This window comes from Coturnix japonica, chromosome 2 (assembly GCF_054131305.1).
Source record: "Coturnix japonica strain WE chromosome 2, WE-NBRP24, whole genome shotgun sequence".
Classification (NCBI taxonomy): domain Eukaryota; kingdom Metazoa; phylum Chordata; class Aves; order Galliformes; family Phasianidae; genus Coturnix; species Coturnix japonica.
Genome location: NC_140664.1, coordinates 49,353,629 through 49,369,410, shown reverse-complemented (window position 1 = coordinate 49,369,410; position 15,782 = coordinate 49,353,629). Strand labels below are relative to the sequence as shown.

General features: G+C 33.3%; 1 protein-coding gene across 13 annotated transcripts in view; it reads left to right on the top strand.

Annotated features, from left to right (window-relative positions):
• Positions 1 to 15,782, top strand: part of LOC107309979 (cadherin-19) — a 93,693-nt gene that overhangs the window by 36,142 nt on the left and 41,769 nt on the right. For 4 of the 13 annotated variants that reach the window (XM_085537539.1, XM_085537545.1, XM_085537542.1 and 1 more), the window contains 3 exons: positions 587 to 627; positions 1,315 to 1,351; positions 10,500 to 10,563. The gene's annotated coding sequence lies outside the window, so the exon portion shown is untranslated. Of the gene's footprint in view, positions 1 to 586; positions 628 to 1,289; positions 1,352 to 10,499; positions 10,564 to 15,782 lie in introns of all 13 variants that reach the window. The other 9 variants (XM_085537538.1, XM_085537544.1, XM_085537540.1 and 6 more) reach the window with 3 other exon arrangements.

The following is a 15,782-nucleotide window of genomic DNA, read 5'->3' as shown; positions in this document are numbered from 1 at the left end:
TACTTTTCTTCCTTTTTAGAAATAAATATGTAAAATATGTGATAAATAATCATGTAAAAGTTTCTCAATTTCCACAAAGGAATAGATGCTAAAAATTAGTCTTAGTAAGGAAGGAGAAAGGAGAAGTCATTCCTGAAGTCACAAAGAGCATAAAGGAAAACTCCAAAACTGTCCTATAATTTTGTTTGTGCTTGCTTGCTTTCATTTACTTGGATAGTTTTATCCTTAGCAGGATACATTAAGACTGGAAAAGACCATGCTTGTTATTTCAACTTTTTAGATTTCTCAGAAAGCCTCTTGGCCTAGAGTAACACTTGCACTGCAGTAATATTATCTGACCATAAACCTATCTACCATAATCATTACAAAAGGGTTACTGTAATCTGGATCTCTTGTGTAGTCCCAAAGTATCCTTAATGTCTGTTTGAGAGTGTAAGGAGAATACATTAAGAATGTGAACTGTATTTAAAAATTTACTAAGTTTAAGTAACATAAAATTTCATTTCAATGAAAGAAATATATTCCTATTGAACAACGTTTTAAATTATTTTTAATAATGTTTATACCATTTCCTTATCTTTTTCAGATGGTTAAAAAATAATAATCATCATAAAGAAACAACTCCAGGTAACAGAAAAACATCCCTTATAGACAAATGAAAGAAAAGGGGTCAAAATACAAAAGAAAACATATTCAACTGTATGTTGGGCATTGCTGTTTTAGTTTCTTTCTCATTGTTTAGATTCTTGAAACTAAATTATTTGGGTGAAAAAAAAAAAGGCTGGAGTGCAGAAAGAAAGAAAGAAAGAAAGAAAAAAGAAAAAAAAAAGTGGATTTCAGAAACTCTTCTTTCACTAACTTTTGTGACTACTCTAAATTGATCACTTGTTTCCCTGACTAATCTCTAAACAGAGGGCATATCCTTTTCACTTGCAAAATACTCTCACACAAAATGAATTACCTTCCCACCACCTTGGTTACTTGCCAGGGAGTACTTTATTTTTCCACTAGGAAAAAGAAAATCAGCTTGTATTTTGCTTGCTAGAGCCTTCTGCATTTTAATTCTGAACTCTGAATGAACATCAGAGAGGCCTTATGATGTTTTGCACAAAAGTGCCTGTGTTCATAGTTTTACTCAGGGCACCCAAAATAGCATGCAGTATGCAGTGTCGTACTGTGAGTTTTCAAAAATAAAAGCAGGAGTGACTTATACTGGCAGGAAGCTGTAACTCCTAAAGCTTTTCAAGGATCTGTGAAGTTAAAAAGAACTTCTTACTTCTCCTCATCAGTTGTTTAATTTGACTTTAAATTAAGGACTTCTGCAAACCTTGAAGGCCCCGTGGTTACATAGGTAAGATCTTTATATTTTTTTCTTCATTATATTCAAAAATAAAATTGAAAATAATTATCTGTGTGTCTCCAATGCAAACTCCATGACAGACAAAGTCAAAACCAGGAGCCACCAAAAACTTCTAGAAGGAGAAAACAACTTTTGCTGTTTCCTCTGAATTTGTTGTTTAGTTCCTATAGCTGCTGAAATTTAACTAAGTTGGATTTACCAGGTGAAAACATTGCAGTCCCTGTGCTGCTTGCACATTAAAATGTTCGTGCTGGTTATAAAGCTGTTTCTGCAAGAGCCCCAACACTGACAGATTGTCAGTGAAGACTTCATCTGCACTCAAGCCACTAATTGCCATTAAAATGTGCTTACAGTGGTTAGAGTGAAAACACTTATTATCTTACAGGAATACTTAGAAATACTTTTAGAAATACTTCTTCTCTTACTATTCTCCATTTTACTGTAGAAATAAGAATCAATTTTCTTAAATTACAGCTTAGCCCTAGCTTTACAATAATTCTTTTTGTTACTCTTTATAATTCTACATCTAGAAACTGCAAAATGTTTCAGATAACAAAATAATAATAGTAATAATAATAATAATAATAATAATAATAATAATAACTTCTACTTTTACTGGATCTTAAATGAAAAAATGGCTATTTGTCAATAAACAATATTTTCATCGAGTAGTGCAATACATATTCTACCAAAATATTTATATTGTATGTTTCTTCCTTAAGTATGTTGTTAAGATTTATAGTTATAATTTATTTTTCATGCTTAAACTCTTTGATTAGGCTCTATCTGATATGCATGCATTAAAATATAGCCCAGAAATATTTAATATCTGTTCATTGGTTATTAAAATGCTAAATATCTGTCAATTCATTCACTTTTACAGGTTAGCTTGCTAGGAAACTGATAGAATTAAATGGAATTTGAATTAAGTCATTACTTTTTAATAAATTGTAATTTAGAGACAGTTGCAGATGAAAAAACATTTCAGACAAACTACTCCTGATTTGTAGGAGGATACATTTGTACTAAGGTGCAAAAATTGGTCTGTGGATTCAGTTTTGAGAGTTATAAAGATACATTTCAATGTTCAGTATTTTCCAGTTAGAAGTGTTGAACCAAGCAGTTACATAAAATGAATAATGAGTGGCTGTGTCTGGAGTTTAGAATTTATGCTTTTCTACAGTCTGAAAAACACATTGACGTAAGAGCTAGAAGACAATGAAAACCCACTGTTGGATTCATTTTTAAGTGAAGAGGAGCGAGGAAGAAAAAGTGGCTTGCCCACAAAGTACACTGTGACAAGAAGCTTAAAATCAAAGAATAAAATTACAGACCTACCACGGAAATCCAAACATTTTTAGAGCACAAATGTGAAAGATTTATGTCTTATTTCAGATAATTTATGGTGTTTTAATGCATATCTTACATTCAGAACATGTAGAACACTTAATATTTAAAAACAAACTCAAGACATTGCCTCCTTGTTTCAGAATGATTTATAATTAGTAACCTAAACTATCAGGCAATATCAACACATTTTTATATTGAATTAATAAGGTAGTATGTAACATGCTACAAGGCAGATTTTTCATGCTGCTCATCTTTTAGGCGACCTGTTGCTTTTCACTGTTGCCTCCCCACTCCTTCCTCTCCCCCATCCTTTATAACTCTTTAATACTGTGTGTGGGTGGGGGGGGCGGTTGGGTGGCGAGGGTGCAGGGAAGGGTTGTTTGTTTGTTTTGCTTTGTTTTTTCATTCTACAGCCCTTGCATCATATTGATTTTAATTACCCATGGAAAATTCTTGTTCAGCACTAGTGTGAAATATTTTTCTTCTTACAATCTGTTTAATTACAAACTAGTAGTTTACCAGTAGATCTAGCAATAAAATGCATAATTCTGAGCTTGAGTATTAGTTCTGTTATAGGTAAAAAAAATTCATTTTTGTTGTATTTATATTACGAGTCACAGAAAGTCTTGATTTCTACCACTGGCAGTAAAACATTATTCCATCACTGTCTCTTAATTTTCTCTCTATTTCAACTATACTCTTAAGTGCTTCTGAGCCTACACAATGCTAAGCAGAAGAAATAACAGAATGTCTTACTTATCCATCCTTCCAACATACACACCCCAGAAAAATGCATGCTTCTGAAGATGAACAAGCAAGCATGTGCTGTTTGTTCAGTTATCCTCTCCAGAAGGACCATAAGTACTGTGGAAGCTTTCATTCTGGGCTCTGCTAAGCAGACAAGGTGGATATCCATTACAGAGGAAGTTAATGAGGATGGAAAAGTGTCAATAAAACCACATGGGACAGAGATGGGAACATAATTATGCTTGGACACACAGATACACTAACCTCTTCTCCACAGTATGTTTGCCTGCAGTATAAAAAGAACTGCAATTGCTGGTGCTAACAAGCAGCAACTGCTAAGTGGTTTCAAAAGGACATTACTCCCCAGCCTTACTAGAAGGGACACAAACTTAGTTAAAACTTTTTAGATGGAGAGTTGACACAGCTGTTATGTCAAACTCTTTTTGAGGCAATGAAATAAGACATTCAAATAAGCAACAGGACAATGGATATTCAATTGGAAAAAAAAACAAAAAAACAAAAAAAACCCCACAAACAAACAAACAAAAAATTTAAAAACACACCATAATAAAAAACTGTGTCTTCAAATAGAATGCTACAAATAAAAGCATAGTAATAATTGAATTAAAATTGCCCATTATATCTTATTCTGCTACAATATTAAATTTGTGAAGGATAAACTTATTTTGCATTCCTACTACTGTCACTTTACAATTTCTGAGTGGCAAAATTACTAACAAAACATTAGAAGAAGTGTGAATTGTCACCTGATGCTTTCCTGGTTTACTTTTACAAGGAATTCTGACACAGTGAAGACCAAAACACATCCTATTATAGAACATTGTAAAAAGTAATTAGCAAAAAAATAACTGAATTCATTGCAACGTATAACTGAGTTATTTATTCTGATTCAGTAAAATCAGGATTAAATCTCTCTGGAGAATCAACATTTTTCAGTGTTTTACATATCTTTAAGACAGTGATAGATGATATAGGTAATGAAAAAAAACAATTTTTTTTAAGCTCTTGATGTTTAGCTTTGGTTAACAATTTTACGTGTAAAGTGTTTTGTAACTGTTAAAATGTATTAAATACTTCTATGAATAAGTATTAAAAACACATTGCTTTCATTGTCATACTGGTTTGGTCAGTGAACAAGATTGACTTCTTAGGAGTTAATTACACATGGTAATTAAGCATGTTGGTTAAACAAAAACAGAAAGAAAGAAAGGAAGAAAGGAAGAAAGGAAGAAAGAAAGAAAGAAAGAAAGAAAGAAAGAAAGAAAGAAAGAAAGAAAGAAAGAAAGAAAGAAAGAAAGAAAGAAAGAAAGAAAGAAAGAAAGAAAGAAAGAAAGAAAGAAAGAAAGAAAGAAAGAAAGAAAGAAAGAAAGAAAGAAAGAAAGAAAGAAAGAAAGAAAGAAAGAAAGAAAGAAAGAAAGAAAGAAAGAAAGAAAGAAAGAAAGAAAGAAAAAGAAAACCCACAAAATCATTAATCTGTACTTGATGGATATCTGAACTCACCCTAAAAATTTCAAGAAAACAGCCAAAAATGTTCATAAACATTCCATTTTAGGAATCCATTAAGGTTTATGTAATCTAGAATATTCTAAAAATTCTTTGTCTAGTTTGGAAAGTTGAGAAATGAATAAATTGCAATTATATTTAATGGAGTTTTGCCAACTTTTTTTTTTTTTTTTTAAAATCAATTGGAATTCTTCTTGGTGGGTTGTGTTTGTTTGTTTGTTTGTTTGTTGGTACAGGAATCGTGTACCTGTTTATTTAAAGTTTAGAGGGGACCCTTAATTCCTTCCCATTTAAATTGTTAGTACAATGATCTCAGTGGTGTCAGCATTACTTTAAGTAGACCAACACAATAAATTAATTTTTAAATACATAACTCTACAAAAAGAGAGATTTTCCTGTATAGAATTGATTTCCTGTATAGTGTTGAAAGACAAGATTGTTTTCAACATCTGTTGTGACAGTGTTAGGAATCTTGAGCCAAAGGATGTTTTCTAGACTAGTAAAAGCTGGAATCTTTATCCTTCAGTGTTGCATGTAATAGGAGTAGATACAGCTTCTGTGCTTTTTTTTCTTTTGGACAACAGAGATAAAAACTATTTAAAGTCATTACATTTTAAAATGGTGTTTTGTTGTTGTTGTTTGGTGTTTTTTGTTTTTGTTTAATATACATAAAAATATGATAGTTTTAGCACTTCTTTTAAGCTGAAGTTGTTGAGGCTGTAAGCTGCCCTGCTACTGCACATGCTCTAGTCTAAGGATTTGCAGCTCTTTTCCAGTAAATTGGAAAATAGTGCTAGTTTAAGTTACTGCCCTGTTCATCTTCCAGTGACTGATCTCTCACTCTTTCATCTTTCGTGAGATGCAGAAAACTGTCAGAGAAGATTAGGAGATTGCTAGTACTTATTTTTATGAATCTCTGCAATATATACTGGTTGAGTCAAAATTTACCTTTAGCAGTAAATCCCAATGGTAGATGAGCCAGAATGATTTATGTTACTTTACATTCCCTGTTGTACCCCTGAAACATAGAAAGATGTTTCCAGACAAATTAAGATGACATCCAGACTTACATCACAAAAAAGTGGTAAGTGTATTGGTTTTCCCCTCACATCAAATTTAACATATAAATTGAACTGGTTTCAAATGCCAGATCATTAGATAGCTGGTGCACAAAGCTATTTTTGTAAAAAGACTGACCCATGAAATACATAAATAGAATTTAGAAATGTCATATGGATATAAACTATGTCGATTGCTCGGCTTTTCATATGAGCATTTTCAGGATTGTGCAAATGTTGTAAAATTAGACCATTTTCTGGTGCCTTACTTGTAATATTATTCCACTCAGCTCTGTAACTCAGCAATTTTTTAGTCTCGTGAAGAGATTACGGGAAAACAGAAAACTGCCATGGCTTAAGAGCAAGTTGGTTGATATTCATTGTGGAAATTGAAGGGGCTTGGATGTGCAAATTTTTTATCATTCAATTAATATATGCAGTTTTACAAGCAACATGACTTCTCTGTCCCATGCTGCAAGAGACCGTACCATTGAAAAGGGGGATCAGGCAGATATGCAGTTTCTCCCACTGTGTTGTGCAGAGTCTAAGATGAAGCCATTATATATTGCAACCGATGCATGGACTCAAATGTGAACAATCCAAATAGTTTATTACAAGTTCTCACATCACCTATATATATACCTTCATATGTTTTCTTTCCCTAGCTTTCCCATTTGTCCCTACATGTCAACAGAACATTCCACAAACTGTCTTTAAACATTCTTGCTGGCACCTATCCAATCAGAGCCATGAGCTGTTCTTTCTTCTTCTAGAGGTGTCCTTGGTTTTCATGCTGTTTATCTTGGTCCACAGCTGCTGCTTTGTACAGTCCTTCTTGTATTCCCATAGTCATGGGGGTCTCTGGGGTCTTTTTTTTCCCCCTTCAATATTCCTACTTGTACGCAAGTATCCCTACACATATGCCAGTCCAAGATCAGATTCTGAGACCTTTTTTTCTCATAAGCAGAGATTGTTAGTTCTTATAGAATCACAGAATCATAGAATCCTTAGAGTTGGAAGGAAAACCTAAATATAATTTAATACAATTCCCCTGCAGTGACCAGGAACATCCACAGCTAGATCAGGTCACCCAGAGCCTTGGTTTGCCCTGACCTTGGCCATCTCCAGGGACAGAGCGTCTACCACATCTTTTCTCAACATGTTCCAGTACCTCACTATTCTCACTCTAAAAGGCTTTTCCATTACATACAGAAAGCTTATATTCTAACTCTATCATGTTTAATTTTGAAACCATTTTCCCTGGTTTTATCACAACAGACCCTGCTAGTGAGTCTGTCCCCTTCCTTTCTATAGCACCCCTTTAAATACTGAAAAGCCACTATCAGGCATTCTTCTACCACCAACATACCAACATACAAACAATGCAAATGAATAACTGCTCTCAGTGACTCAGTATTAACAAAACATCACAAAACCAATAATCAATTCTTGTTATACTAAGTCCTTAAAGTACTAAATAATAAATAATTTCCTGCAACTAAAACAGTTGTCTCAGCAGAAAAGAGAAAATCAAATCAAGAATATGCCCTCAAATATAGAGTCTACAAGCACAGCTTTCTTGCATGTGGGAAGCATTCTAGGACTTTATTTCATGTTATGTTTTATTCTTTTGGTGATGGCATTAATTTTTCCACCTCATTTAGTAGTTGTGTTTCATAGGCACCAATTCTGGGAGCTGAATTATTTTACTTATATATTATTAATAAATGCAATGCAATAGTAAAAGGTTTACAATTAAGGCTAAAAAAATATAAGGGAAATGGTACATTTTGGACATCATAACTTAGGTCAAGGCTCTGATGTATCTTGTCAAAGTGACAGCAGATACCTGTGGAGAAGAGCTGAATTTATTTTTACTCAGCAGAAACTGTGAATAAGCTTGATTTAACTGAGGCAGAGGTGCTGCAAATTGATTTCTTGATTCATTTAGGACACGATCAGAGGTAGTATATAGAGAAACCTAGAGAGAAGAGAACAGAATAATTGTTTCCTTCCTTAATAGGTGTAAAAGGTTGAAATGCTGTCAAGTGGTGGCAAGTTCATTTTAGTAAAAGACAATATAAAGTATTTGCCCATCAGACACATTGATTTCTTGATGCAAGAGAGAACCATAGGTGACAGTCTCAGCAGCTGCTGATGGCTTGCTGCCTCCTGCAGCTGGGCAAAGGAGCTAAGTGGGGGATGCTTAGCCAGACCATCCCCGCTGCCAGTCGCACCACCAAGATCAGGCATGCAGGCTGCTTCTACATTGCTGGCAAATTGTGGAAAGTTTATTATTCACAAGTTGTTCTGCCCTGCCTGTACTGCTTCATGAAGTTAACCTATAGATTAAAAAAAATGGTTCAAAATTAGTTCATGATTAGTTACAAATCAGTCAAAAATCTCAAATTTAAAGTGACATATCCTCCTACTCCTACAAACAAAAAACAAACAAGTTCCTTTGAGTTTTGTGAAACCAAAAAGTTACACTATATCGCTTTTATACACAAAAAAATTTCCACCATTTCTATTTTCTACTTAATCAGATGAAATAAAAACATCACTCAGGGATCCAGCACTGCAGACACAGTGTCTTAGAGCCCTTGAGAGGGCATACCTCAACAGCAGTTTACTAAGAAGTCTTCACTAGTAGATAGCTATCTGTTTATGTACATCTGTAATTTTGCACAAAGGTCTATGAATAAACCACTATTAATCTTTTATCATGTATTGAAGAAAACCACATTAGAGTTTATAAACTGCAAATATGAGAAGGTAACAGAATTTGATGGCACTCAGACCCACATTCAGTTTACTTTTCAAGACTTCACAGTCTCCTTGGGCAAATGGCTCTCAGTCACTCAATAATACAACAACCTGGACATGCTAGGATATTCCATCAGTAATATTAATGACATACTAAAGAAACATAATTCTTAGTGTGAAAACTTATTTGACATATTAAACTTCTGAAATACTATTAAAAATGAAATAACTATATCTGGCTTCTGCTATGTTTTTCTGTAGTCGTAATAGTCCACTAACTCTTCTAAATCTAGATCAATGATTAAAATTAATAATAATGATAATAATAATAATAAAATTAAAGATTTTCTCTTGCATCCTTCCTGCAAGTTACAAACATCGTATGGGTACATTTTTACTGGAATACCAGTTTTGAAATTAATTTGCCATTTGCTGATAATAACATCTAGAAGTTAATTTACTAAATTAAACTCAATACATTCAAAGATCTCTTTCTATAAAGTATGAAAAAGCCAGGAAGAATCTTAGTCAGAAATTTCAGATACTTTGTTTAGTTTGTGCTTATTCATATATTGAGCCAATACTCACAATATTTAATTATCAGCTAGAAAATTTTACCAAAATAAAAGACAGTTTTCTTTCAGTTCTTTTCATTTCTTTGCTTTATGGTCAGGAAACAAGCACTGTTTTGGAAGACGTTCTATGAATGTTATGAAGTGCAGTGTTGTGAAGTCTGAAGTAGTTCTTATATTGTATTAAAGTGCTCAACAAACTGAACACTATACAGGAAAAAGCCCTGTGATATGAATAGATTAAGCCCAGCTGTAAATAGCAACAACCTTCCTAAGGAGCTGAAGCCTTAAACATACCATAAGCATCTCAATCTCTTTCTTACCTTCACATGCATTTTCTCACTTCAAACTCAGTTGTTCTGGTGCAAGTACAAACTAACCTGTGTTTTTATATTATCTATTTATCTCTTGATCCATCTATTTATTTATTTTACATGTGTTCAATTCACAGCAAGCAAACTATTAGTTCACAGGTGCAAAAACTGAGAGGAGATGACTACAGTGATAGATATAAGAGCAGGAAAAGATAGTCAGAATCTGTGCTGTTATCAAAAAAATATTTTAAATGATAGATTTAAGAGGATTGTGTATGGGCAGGATAGTCCTCTGTGGGATTAAAAGGAGCCTATTTACAATTCATTTACCATTTAGTAAAAATATATATATATATATATATATATATATATATATATATTTAATATAAAACCATATTGTAGTGATAGTTGGTGAAGGAAGTGCTATTCAAGATGAAGGACTTTTATTGCAGATGAATTATATGGCTGGTATATTGAACTGAATGGTGTTTCCACAACAGTGACACAGTAAATCCAAATAGATTAAATTGCTAAAATATTGGTAATAGATCATATTTTTCTTTAAGATTGCCTTTGTCCAAAACCTTGATCTCTACTTGATCTTTGCTGTAAATATCTTAGCATCCCATTTGATGTTGATATATGAGGAAAAAAAAAAAAAAAAAAAAGTGGTATAATCTGCAGTGAAATATTCTCTCATATTCTGTTTACATTATATATTTGTTTATCTATGTGACAAAAGTTGTTTGTTTGTTTTTCCTTAATTATTTTCCTTAATACAGAAAGTTATATTTTTGTGTCATTTCAGAGAATTTGATCAACCTGGAATAACTCAACTTTGAAACAGTTCAGATTTTCCCAATTTTCTCAAGGTAAGATATTTTTCCCAAGATAATTTTAATTTTAAAACAATATTATTGCTCAATTTTTTTTATTTTTATTTTTTTTAATATTTGTGTGCATTTGGAAAGCTTAGCTGGTATTGTGTACAGAGGATGGCAAGATATCTTGAAAGCCAAGTTCAGAAGATCTAAAATGTATCTGCTCCTTGTTCCAATTGGCATTTTGTCCCTTTTCCTTTGGAGAATGTGTGTGGCATGTTTCTTACAGTTGTTTCTTTTTTTTATGAAAGTATTTTTCCTTCAGTAAATACTCCGAATAGAAAAATTTTTTTCCATTCATTATGTTGGTACAAGCTGTTAAATACATTCCTAAGACTGAAGCACCAATTTGCGGAGCAGTCCTTCAAGTGTAAGCTTCCTCAGGCCAGATACTTTTTATTAAAATCAAATGTTGTTGAGAGTTTAACATACTTAATTCAATGTTCAAAAAAACTTTTTGAAATTAAACGAAACATAGAAACTGGTTTTCTTTCAGAAACCTTTTATTGCAGGATGTCATTTAATAACAACACTTTCCAGAAGAGATCTCTAAAAATAAAAAATTATTATACTGTACTGAGAAGGACAGAGAAAGGAAATAAGAGGAAAGTTACTATTAGAGCAGTTGCCTATGTAATCTTATAGATAATGAGAGCTTCCTGGAAAATGCAGAACTTAATTTACCTAAAATCACACACACAGAATAAAAACAAAAACAAACAAACAAACAAAAAAAAACCAACAAAAACCCACAAAAAACTACCACCACCACAACAGCAACAAAGATAAGACCCCACCAATCCCAAATAAAAAACCAGAAATCACCTCTATTATTTTATGAGATAGCAAAATAAATTTATGGTGGTGGTATATCTGTTTCCTGTTTTCTTTCCCTTTTGTTAAAAATCTTTTATTTCTCTGAATAGCTTTCCGCATCCTGTTCCCTTTCATCCAACTGATACACTGTTAGAAGTGTTATGTGAAAAGGGCAGAGAAGTTTGGCAGAAAGCAAAATTCCTTGTGTTCCAGTTGTCTTCAGGCTTCCAAGGGGCTGGGAACGGTTGAGCTTAGATTCTGAGTGATGCCCCATTCAGCTATAAGCCCAGTTACATTCAGTATATGAACTATCATGATTACAAATGCACAAATAACTCACAGCCCAATTTGTCTAATTATATTCAAATTGGCTCTAATGACAACTCATACAGAATTTGTCTGTGCCCAGTGAGAATCCTCATAGCTGAACAGTGCAGTTTATTAAAGTGACAGATTACAGGTTCTTTTGGATTGACAGAGTTAAATCCACTGTCTGCAAAGCATGTGAGGTTAACTAGGAACATGAATAATATATCCAACTACAAAGGCTTGAAATTATGGAATAAACCTATAGAGATTTCTAAGTTTTGCAGGGAAGCACTCAGTATAACTGAATCTATGAATCTTAGCCAATAGATATCCTTACTACAGGGGAGAGAGGCTCTACCTGTTGGCTGATCCCAGCTTGCCTGTGATGATATATTCATTGCTTGTCTCTGATTATATCCTGCTCTCAAATTCCTTATTAAGCCATTTTTATACTTTTTTCTGATTTTCAATTGGAGCTTGAGTGACTACAGTCAAACATACAAAGGTCTTGCAATGTTAACTGAAAAACATATTTTTAACTGCTGTCTCACAGCTAGCTAAGGAAAACAAGTTTTTTATCAGTTCCAATGGTAGGATCAGGTCTCCATCTTTGCAAGAAGATCACAGAGTTTGGCCACAGGAATGCTCCACATTCCATGTTTTGTTGTTGTTGTTGTTATTGTTTGTTGTATTTGTTTTCTCTTAGATTCAGCATACTAGATCATTGTCATGATTCTATGGTTGGCCATCCTGCCCATGGCAGAGGCGTTAGAACTAGCTGGTCTTGGTGGACCCTTCCAATCCAAGCCATTCTGTGACACTATAATTATATGATTTTGGAACCATCACTGAACAGATGATCCAATGCATTCCAGCCTGGAAGTTTTACCTTTTCTCAAGAGGTGGACATTTGAATAAATTACCTTTATTAAATATTCCACAAGTCCTTGGCAAGGATTGACTAATGCACCCAAACCACCTGGTATGATAGGAGATAGATGATATGAAACAAAATGTCAAGCTCAAGATAAAATCTAAAAACATGACTAGCAATTGAATTCTACCCAGGGAGAAATATATGTGTCAGTCTGCTCTCTGAATTAAATGTGCACAGAAAATGTTCAGGATCTAGATTCTGCTGAAAGCCACCACTGGAATTTAAATGTAAGAACAGAATGAAACAAAGCAGTACAGGATAAAACAAGGCTGTATTATCAATAAGCATTTTGGCTGTTCTTTTCACAATTGTGGGATTAAAATGAATAGCAGATTAACTCAGGAGTCTTATGAAAAGGAGCTACAAAATCCACTGATCTAGCAGATTAAATTGTATAAACCTTTTATAAAATGTTGAAGCTATAGACAGGATCAGTGAATGAAATGTCTGCTCTATCCATTTACTCAAAGTTTCCAGAGAACTTTCCAGGTATTCATAATATTTACCTGTGCTGCTTATGAAGTTGCAGTGCAAGCAGCCTGGTTTTAATCTGCCTGGATGATAGATGTTGCATAAAGCAGAAGATGTGAGCAAACTACAGTTATTCTCAGAGATGGAAGAAGTTCTCCATTCAGTTTAAAGCAACAGATTTTCATTCTTGAAATCAATCTTGATCCCACTGAGTACCGCTGGTGACTATGTAACCCCTCTTTTTTCTTTTTTTTTTTTTTTTTTTTTTTAATACAACAGACTTTGGTGTCCCTAAATAACTCATATTGCCTATGACATAGTGATACAATTCATAAAACTATTTTCAAGAGAATTTTCCATCAGTTTTGCTCCTTCATTTCTTTCTTATACCAGCAGTGTCCCTGCAAAGTATGTTAGTAGGATGGGAATAATGACAACTTCAGGTCAGTTGTTCTCAACAGTTTGCAGAATTCAAAGTGAAATGTTACTCTAAATTTACGCAGCTTTATGGAGTTTTGCAGCTGAGATTGAGAGTCTTCTTCAAAATAAGCACTTATAAGTTAATAGTATGATTCATAGTTTCTCGTAACACAAAAAGCACACATGGATAGCACTACTTCTACTACAGTTTCTTGTTCCTTTTTATTTCCCTTGGCTTCTTGATTGGCTTACTGTCCAACACAAAACTAGTTTTGAGTGAGTCTGGGGAAGTCATAGCCCATTTTTCACTATTAAGGAATTGCCATCTATTAATTAAATATATATAATCCATTAGCAGTGGACGTTATAGGCATACATAATTTATAACCATTACTGTCTTCAGGATATGAGTTTTCACTTATATAAACTAATGAATAAAGTCTTTGTCCATTCAGTTACTATGGCAATGCTATGGACTTCCCAGTTTCAGCTGGCTTGTAATGAATTAAATAGTCAGCAGCTCTGAAAGAATCTGAAAGAAGGGTAATGGTGCAAACGAAGTTTGAAGGACAGAGGTATCCATGCAAACAAATTTCAGTAAGAACTTAATTTGGGGCCAGTTTTCAACAGTATCTTATAGTGAATTAGAGCATCTTTTAGGGCTCATGCACATGTTTATACGGACTGAAGTTAATTATCCACTCAACTGCATAAGAACCTGAGGAAGGCTAAATAAGAACAGGAATTGACTACAAAGTAGGAATGCTGGTTGCCAGGACAAAAACGTACCCTGAAATGTATCCTCACAATTCAGTGGATTGGAAGAACTTCCTTGGTACCAGTTTTCATGAGCGGATCCATGTGACAGGATAAACTTTGAAAGAAGTCATATGTATCATTTTCACACACAGATAGAAATATATATAGCTATATCCATGAAATAGATATCATTCTAATCAGTACAGAGAACACTGTTGTGTAGTTAATTGCTTTCTACAATTTGGTCACAGAACCTTAACCTCATACAGTTCATCACAGAAAGCCCACACATTATTATGTGCTAAATAGACAGAAATGCACAGAAAGGAATATCTATGTAATCAAAAGCAAACAGACTAACAAACAAACAAAAATAGGAGTCTTTAAAATTAAAGGGACATTAGGAAGTTTCAGAACATTTTTTACTTGATTTTAAGAATTTATTTTTCTGTCAATTAATGCATATAAAAACAATGTTTGAAAATTACATATATATATATATATATTTTTTTTTTCCCATATTAAAGTTTTTGCCTCTTCCAAACAAAAGTTATTTGATTTGTAGTGCTGCTCATATTTACTCTTCTACACCCTGACTTCTCTCACAAATACTAACATATACATTTAGGGATGAGAAATAAGATCCTTGCTTGTTTTTCCTCTATGAGTCTCTAGCCAAAATTTTAGTGGCATATGAAAGTTACAGCCTAAATAAGTATAAAATTGACTGAAATAGTCATGGCAGAAATAGTCCTGTTCCTATTTTGCCTGCTAAAAAAACAGAGTTTTCTAGTTTTTAAAGGTAAATTTCCAATGTCAAGCTTTGGTTATTACATAGTTGCATCTAATTAAGAAAATAAATGCATATCAGAAAGAATGAAATTATAGAAGAAATGAAAAATCAGTTGGAGAAGGTCTTTTTTATTCATATTTTCAAGTTTCACTCTGAGAGTTTTTATTTTTTATTTTTAGCTTTGCCTTGTCATTTTCATTCTTTAATTAGAAAATTTATTCATGAACATAGTATTTCACCTTTACACAATCTTTGGAATTATTTAAAAGAAACACAGAAATCTAGGCACTGTTACCTGTTCAAACATGCATCATCTGTTGCTAAGTTTGCTATTTGCAAAGGCTTCATGTTTTTTCCTGAGGTTAATTCCTGAGCCTTCTGCTTTGCTACACAGATTTTTATTTATCTTTTACATTTTCTCAGATGGCTTCTGTCTCCCATAAACTCTGCTCCTTTCTTGACAGCAAAACTTCTTTGATAATATGTGTTATATCACTTCATCAGCCAGGCCTGATCACAATTCTGACTGTAATTTTCTTAATCCTCTTTTTTTTCTTTCTCTTTTTTATTTTCCCCTTTACTCTGGAGAATCTGTTTTTACCCTGCAATGAACTGTACAAATGTCAAATAACAAATGCTGTCTTCCAGAGGTTTTATATTCTTTTGAAACAACTGAGAGTTCCTAATACTTACTTCTGCTTTCTG